This window comes from Macrotis lagotis, chromosome 2 (assembly GCF_037893015.1).
Source record: "Macrotis lagotis isolate mMagLag1 chromosome 2, bilby.v1.9.chrom.fasta, whole genome shotgun sequence".
NCBI classification, from domain to species: domain Eukaryota; kingdom Metazoa; phylum Chordata; class Mammalia; order Peramelemorphia; family Peramelidae; genus Macrotis; species Macrotis lagotis.
In genome coordinates this window covers 177711855-177719892 of record NC_133659.1, presented here as the reverse complement: position 1 = coordinate 177719892, position 8038 = coordinate 177711855, and positions in this window count along the sequence as shown.

The following is an 8038-nucleotide window of genomic DNA, read 5'->3' as shown; positions in this document are numbered from 1 at the left end:
GCTAGAGACCCTGGGTCGCTGCCCCATAGTAAAAAGACAGAGATTCTGAGACTTCATGAGGAATGGGCTATTGAGGCTACAGCCAGGGGAGGGAGCAAGGTTACTTTAGGTCAGAGAGGAGCTAATCTGGTAGATATACATCTGGTAATTTCCTGTAGCAGGTTAGTCTTATTAACTAGCTAAATTCAAGTGTTTCTGCATATATATATTAGAGAGGCAGAAGCATTGTGAAGTTGTTTCATGGAAAGTTGAGGGATACCCTTGGGGTGGGGTAATATTGGGAAAGAAGCAGAAGTTCTCCACCAAATGGACTGGAAAAACAGCCTGCCTTATCTGGGTGGTAAAGAGATGCCCCACCATGGCACTATGAACTTATTTCTACATCGCCTCTATTATTTCTACTGTTATTGCAAAATCTCTCAAAACAAAAGGTCATCTGGACAAATTGGCCTAGTGAGCAAAAATCTCATTATATTACATGTTCTGAGAAGAACCTTTTTTATTCAGCTGTGCTTGAGGTAAACTGCTTTTTATTTCTGGCTGTCCTTTCCTTTTAAACTCTGATTTTATATTTCATAAAAAGACAAGGAATAATCATAGAAGTTTTGTATTCTCAGTTGAAGATGTTTTCTTTTTTTAAGTTATTTAAAAAAAATTTATCAATAAAAATTTTTCCAGTATTCCTCCTCTTGCCCATCCCAGAGAGGCATACCATATAGCAAACATGTTTTTAAAAACATTAAAAAAAAAAAGAAAGAAAAAGAAAAAATTCAGCTGAGAAATCAATACTTGGACAGAATATGAAAATATTTATGAAATGCATCATATGTGGACTACTTACCTCTCCAAAGAGGTCAGGTGGGAGTGTTTTCCTTGTAATTTTGCCATAGTAGCTTTTGATTTTTATTGATAGTTGGTCTTTCCATTGTGTTGCTGCAGTCATGATTCATATCATCTTCTTCTTATTTAACTTTTCATCAGTCCATCTATGTTTTTCCACGTTTCTCCATACTCATAATTTAAATCACAATAATAAACATTTACATTCATATACCTTGAATTGTTTAGCTAGTCCTCAATCCATGGATACCTTTGTTTTCAATTCTTCAATTCTCAAAAAGTGTTGCTATTTTGGTATATATGGGTACTTTTTTCTTATCAATGGCCCTGAAAGATATAGACATTTTAGTCATTTTATTTGCATTAATTCCAAATTGCTTTCCAAATTGGTTCTATCAATTCACAACATCTCCAGCAATGCAACAGTGTGCTTATCTCCCACAATGTTGACTATTCTTAGTTTTTTCATCTTTGCCAATTTGTACTGTATGAGATGAAACTTCAGTATTATTTTGATAGCATTCCTCTTTTTAACAGTGAATTGGAGAATTCTTTCTTATGGCTATTAATAGTTTAGTATTCTTCTTTTGAGAAATATTTGCATTTATCCTTTGACTACTTCCTTATTGTGGGATATCTTTTGATCTCAATTACTTCATTACATATCTTGGATATCAAAACCTTAGCAGATATATTTGATACAATTTTTTTCTCTATTTGACCTAAGTGCACTAATTTTACTTATGCAGGAACCTTTCAGTATCACATATTAATTGCTTCTATACCTTCATAAGTTAAAGACATCTCCTCATCACTGTGAGAAGTACATGATCTGCTTCTAATATATTTACAGTATAATCTTTAATATTAAGGTCTCATACCCATTTAGAATATTTTGTGGTATAAAGAGTTCTTATAAGCCCCACTGCTTTCCAAATTTCCCAGTTTTTATTAAAGTTCTTTCCTAAATAATTTATATTTTTCACCTTGAGTAGTTATTAAATTTCATTGTCTAATCTATTCCATTGATCTGCCTATTTTTAACTAATATCAGATGTTTTTAATACTATTACTTTAATAGAATTTGAAATCTGAAAGTGCTATCCCCAATTTGTTCCTACCCCTTTTCATTATACCCTTGATGTATGATCAGTTTAATTTTTCCAAATGAATTTTGTTATTTTATTGAGTTTTCTAAAAAGTTCCTTTGATTATTTGATGGATTTAGCATTAAAATTATAATTCAGTTTTGGTGATATTATTATTTTTATTATATTGGCAAGGCCCAGACAGAAGCATTGAACATATTTCCAGTTTTTTAAAGTTATTCTTTATTTCACTAAGGAGCAATTTGTAATTAAATCTATATAATTATTTTGTATGCTTTGGTAGTTTGAATTCTGGGTATTTTATGCATTTTGAGAGTACTTGGAATAGGATTTCCTTTCTATTATTGCCTCTCATTTTGTTATTTTATAGAAATTATGTTAATTTTTGAGAGCTTACTTAGCCTGCAATTTTGCTGGAGATATTGTTTCCAATGAGATCTGTGCTGATTCTCTAGGAATATTTAAGCAAGCCTTTCTATCATCAGCAAATGGGAATAGTTTCATCTCTTTATGTATTTTTGCACCTTTAATTTTTTCTATTGTTTTATTACTATTATTAGTATTTCCAGAACTACTTCAAAACAACAATGGAAACAATGCACATCCTTGCTTTATTCCAGAATTTACTGGGAAAGAATTTGGTGTATCCCAATTGTATAGAACACTTTCTTTTGGTCTTGGATATGTACTTATTTATTTTTAATGATTTTAGAAAAGGTTCCTTAATATCAATTATTTTTTACTCATTTTGGTTTAAGTATATTGCATTTTGTCAAAGACTATTTCTTCATCTTTTGAGATAATCATGTAATTTTGGATGGTTTTATTCTTAATATGACTATTTAGTTTATTTATGTTGATTGCTTTCTAATATTTGAACCATCTTTGCATCCTTGGTGTAAATCCATTCTGGTTATTTTGAATTTTCTTGGAGGAACTATTATGGTCTGACAGGATTTAATTAAAACTTTTAAACTTATATTCATTAATATCAATATATAGCTGTCCTGTGCTTTATGCTTCCCTGGTGTAGTTATTAGGATCATATTTGTCTCTAAAGAAAATTCAAGTAGTATGCTTTCTTCTCAATTTTTGAAAATAATTTTGTATTATTGATACTAATTATTCTTTAAAAGTTTGATAGAATTCTCCTGTGAATCTATCAGGAAAAGGAACTTTTTTTGTTACTTCCTTAGCAGCCAGTTATTTAGGGTATTTTATGTTTTTGAAGTTATCCCTTTCTCTTCTATTTCTGTATTTCATTTGTGTTCACAATTTTGATAGCATTTAACTGACCATAGTAGGTTCTGATCATTTTATTTCTTCTCTTTTTGTTGCAATTTCATCTTGTTTCCTCTTTTGTTTATTTGATTTTTGTTCTATCCCTTTTAACAAACTGGCCAAAGTCTTAAAGAACTACCTTCTAACTTTATGTAACATTTCTAGAATTTTTCTTTGGTTTCCAGTTTTTCTATTTCTCTTAATTTTTAATATCTCTCTTTTGGGTTTATTTTATATATATTTACTTATTGACCAACTTTTAAAAATGCATATTCAGGCTAGAAATCATTTCCTTTTCCATTTTGCTAATGTATTTTGTTTAGAATAATTTTTTCCCTGACAACTGCTTTAGTTGAGCCTTAGAAATTGTGGTGCATTGTTTCATCATTATTTTCTTTCATATAATTATTGTTTCTATGCTTTATTCTTTGACCTACTCATTATTTAAGATTTCATTTAAGTCTGCATTTGTGTCCTTTGTTTGTGATCCTTTTATTGTGTTATGATCCATAAAGGATATGCTTACTATTTCAACCTTTTTGCATTTATTTGTATTGTCATTGTGCTTAAATGTATGGTCAGTTTCTGTAAAAGTTTCATTTGGTGCTAATAGCAATAATGTGAAATGATCAACTAAGAAGCACATAACTCCTCTCAGGAGTTCAATGATCAAGAACAATCCTGAGAGACCTGTCAAGGAAAATGCCATCCACATCCAGAGAAAAAACTATGGAGTAGGAATGCAAAGCAGAACATATGTTTACTTTTTAAAAGTTCTTTTATGTTTTTACTTTCTTTCTGTTTTCCCCCTTACTTCTAATTCATATATAACACAATTATACACATACAACCTTTATCAGATTGTTTGCTGCCATGGGGAATGTAATTAGAGGGGAAGACGGCTAAAAAAAAGTGGAACTCAAAATCTTGAAAAAGGATAAATGTTGATAACTAGCTTTACGTGTAACTGGAAAAAATAGTCAGAGTCATTTAAAAAATGAATTAAAAAGTTTCATGTGCTGAGAAATACATATTTAGTAGACCTGTTTAGAAGATGCTGTAAGTTTTTAAATCTCTGATTTCTACAGTTTTTCAATTCTATATTTTCCCTTTTGTTTATCTTTTTGTTTGATTTGTATAAAACTCAAAAACCAACACTGAAATCTTATACCACTATTGTCTTACTATTTATGTCTTCTTATAATTCTTAATTTTTCCCTTATGAATTTATATATTAAGACATTTAGAAGACATGTGATAGTGATACTAGCTTGATATCTATGATTCTTTTTTAGTATTATATAGTCTATCTCTTTTTATCTCATTACTGTTTGGTTTGGTTTTTTTTTTTTAGATTCACCTGATGCATAATAAATTTTGTTCCAGATCCACATTTTTATTCTGTACATGACGTTGTTTTATAGGTCTATTTCTCCTAAGCAATACAATTTGGAATTTGTTTCCTAATTCAATTTGTCATTCTTCATTTGACTGATGTAACAGTCACATAAAATTATGAGAGATTTATATTTTCATTTTTTTCCAATACTTTTTTCCCCCAAATTAGAATTTTTCCCCTTTTCCTCTTTAAATATACTTTGTCTCTTAAAGCTTAGTCTGAAGGACGGCTAGGTGGCACAGTGGATAGAGCACTGGCCTTGGAGTCAGGAGTACCTGAGTTCAAATCTGACCTCAGACACTTAATAATTACCTAGCTGTGTGGCCTTGGGCAAGCCATTTAACCCCATTGCCTTTGCAAAATCTAAAAAAAAAAAAAAAAAAAAAAAAAAGCTTAGTCTGCTTTAGGGCAATTCTTTTCCCACCAACTCTCTTCTCTTTATCCATAATACCCCTCCCCAAACTGCTGTTTGTATTTTTTCTCTAGAATTTTGAATTTTGCTTCTTAGTTCCCTTAGTCCCTTAGTCCCTTAGTTTCCTTTTTCTTTTTTAATTTTATTCAGTCATTTAAATCTATCCCTTTTTTTCCTCTCAGTCAGTCAAATAAAGCCCTTCTTTCTCTATTCCTTTTCAATTTGTTTTTGTTAATTTTTAAAATTTCCTTTATCTTTTTCTATCCCCTTAAAAGAATTTCTTTCGCTTGTCCTCTTACTTAGTCCTTCTTTAGTCTCTTATCTCTCATAGAATTAAAGCTTCTAAAGAACCTATTTTGGGTTATCTTTTCTAAACTATTTCAAAATTATTACCTTTAGATCTTGATTGCTCTCCCTTTTTTTCTTCCATGCCTCACTATTAGAAACACCAATTCCTTCAGATGATAGATTATTACCCCGTGGTAGGCTGGATTTTTCCTACATCTCAGTGTCCAACTCATTTTTAACTTTATTATTAATTTCTCCCCTGTCACAGCCATTACCCCCATTAACCATAAAATCTCCTTTCTGGGTCTTTGCCCTCTAATTCTTCTGAGTGTCTGTTTATTGTTACCCCAGGAGAACTAATTCCCCTTCTCCTGTATCAGGATGAGTAATTTCTCTAAGAATCAAATTCCTGCAGATTATACCCATCATAAGGTCTTCATTTCCCTTTATAGAATAGCTCTCTTCCCCAGTGATACAGCCTACTCCTGAAAAACAACTCCTTTCCCCTGCTATTTCAATCTCTCCCTTTACTTCTTCACCTATTCTCCTGTATGCTCTCTTCCTTCTGCAAGACTATAGGAGTTATTTCCCCTTCATTTTTAACCTTTGACTTGATTAGAATATAATCAAATATATTAGAATATAACCCTTATTCCCTTTTCTCTTCTTCCTTTTCTATCTCCTTTTATGGGCCCTTCCATTCTGTAATTCAGTCTCATAAAAATATTGATTCATTTGTAGGTGGGATGTTATGATGTTTAGTCCATAATATTTCAGGATGGTTTTTCTGTCATTTCTTCTATATGACTTCTTTCACCCTTGTCTCCATTTGAACTTTTAGAAAGTGTTATTTTGATGATGTTGTAGTCTGCAATATTTGTTTACCCTTCCTGTATTACTGCCATCTGGGGTGCTAGAAAGGTAATTTAAGTCTAGCTTTTTTCCTAGTGATGCTTAGAATTCCTCTTTTTTTATTGAGCATCCTTTTTTATTTTTATTTTTTTGTAATTAGGCTCCAGTTTACAAGGTATGTCACTCTGGGTTATATTTCAAGCTCCTTTGCTCTTCAAATATATTATTACACTCCCTTCTGTGGCTTGGAATATTGTAGGGGAGGCTATAGAATAATTATGTTATGTAAATTTCCTTTATATGTGAAAACTTTCCCCTGGTTACTTGCAGAATTTGTTACTTAACCATTATGTATAGAGTTTTAATTTGTTTCATGGAAATAATCTATGGCTTCTTTCAAATGGCATTTTTTGCCTATGTTTTAAATGTCTGGACTATTTTCTTGTATTATTTCTTGCATTATCATGTTCAGATTTTTATACTTATGTTGTTCTGGGAGACTTATAATCCTTAAATTGTAACTATATGTCCTGTCTTCTGAATCATTATGTTTTGTTCTAAGATTATGTTTTTAAATTTATTATTTTTTCTTCTCTTCTTCCAGATTGTCCTTTACTTCTATGTATTTATATTCTCAATCAACTTATTCTCTCTTTTGCATCTTTAGTGAGATTTGCCACAATAGATTCAATCTTATTCTGCAAATTATTTCTGCTATTCAATCTATAAATTTTCACATATTTCTTTTTTTAAACTATTTGTTAATATCTTGCTATGTCTCCATGTTCTCTTTACAGCTTATTCTGCCTCACCAGGCCTTGACTCATATTCTTTTGATCTGGAGATCATAATCTTTTCTGTTATTAATTTTTTTAGCTATTTGCTTATGCTCAAAACATTTAACTTATTTTTTTCTTTTAAGATGTTTTAAAGCTCTCTCCTTATAGTTCTATGATGCTCGCTTTCTGACTCTTTCCCCTTTGATTGCAGTTTCACTGGGGACTGGATCTCAATGTTGTCTCAGTGTCTTCATGTTATTGTTCAAGTTGTTTTTCAATTGGGTCTGATTCTTTTTGATCCCATTTGGGGTTTTCCTTGGCAGAGATATTGGAATGATTTGGCATTTTCTTTTTACAGATGAGAAAGTTGAAGTAAGCAAGATTATGTGAATTGTTCAGGGTCACAGCTAGGAACTGTCTGAGGCTGTATTTGAACTCAAGAAGTTGAGTCTTTCTGGCTTCAGATATGACATTTTATCTATTGTGCCCCCCCCAACACTCAGCAATTCACATTACCTTTGTCTCTGTACCAAATGACTTGTTGGGGGACAGAACTGGCCCCAACTGGCTGCTGGACTTTTCTTCAGGAAGGTCTAGTGGATCCTTGTACATTACTCTAGCATCCACCCTCTGCCTCTTAGTTCTCTAGCAGAGCAGTGCTTCAACACAAGTGCTGCATTCCCAGCCAGGGCAAGTGTTTGCCTTTGGTTTTTCATGACACTTGGGGTAGGGTCAGAGAGAATAAAAGAATCAAGTTCTGTTATAAACTGATGTGTTGGCTTGTACATGGTACCTGCCAGAACTAGTGGGGTTAAGGGCCGACTATGTTAAAAGTTAAGAATTAGACTTCTCTCCTCTCCATTCAATGAATGTTTTTATATCCTTATGGTCACAGAGACAGCTGAAATTGCAAGTTGAATTACAAAAGAAAACTTACACATAATTCCGATTTTGGAGATGTTGGAAAGTCATGAGGATTGGATATAATGTCTAATCTTCTATCAGACTGACTGCATGATCCAGAAGACAAATTTCCAAAGTAAATAATGGGGAAAATGCGGGTGTGTATGTTAAGAGA